Genomic DNA, 333 nt, shown 5'->3' with positions numbered 1-333 from the left:
GCACCCTGTGTGGGGGCAACTAAGTTGAGAAAGTCTCCTTCCTCTTGTCTTTTCCCCCCAAAGCGACCAGGCCTGTTCCTCATCACCTCAGGCAGCAAAGACACCCACAACTGCCATCACCGGTGCTCTGGCAAAGGGTGCGTGTTGCCTGCACAGCACCAGGCCCCAGCCCAGCCCTCACGGCTCAGTAAAGGCGTGAAGGCCCATTCCTCCCCTGAGGGGAGGAAGTTTTGTTCATAAATTTGGGTTGTAGCCCAGAAAGATGTCTGTGGGGACAGGGATGCAGGCGGTGGCTGGCCCCTGAGGCAGCTCAGCCTCCACGCAGCATGGCGG

At 59.5% G+C, this 333-nt stretch overlaps 1 protein-coding gene across 1 annotated transcript in view; it reads right to left on the bottom strand.

Moving 5' to 3' along the window:
• The window catches only part of MAP2K6 (mitogen-activated protein kinase kinase 6), a gene marked incomplete at its 5' end in the record, with an annotated part of 16276 nt that overhangs the window by 6212 nt on the left and 9731 nt on the right, over positions 1-333 (bottom strand). The window lies entirely within an intron of this gene.

This window comes from Apaloderma vittatum, unplaced genomic scaffold, assembly GCF_000703405.1.
Source record: "Apaloderma vittatum isolate BGI_N311 unplaced genomic scaffold, ASM70340v1 scaffold1129, whole genome shotgun sequence".
In the NCBI taxonomy this organism is placed as follows: Eukaryota; Metazoa; Chordata; class Aves; order Trogoniformes; family Trogonidae; genus Apaloderma; species Apaloderma vittatum.
Note: the sequence above shows the minus strand (reverse complement) of the source record. Positions and strands in the feature narration are given on the sequence as shown.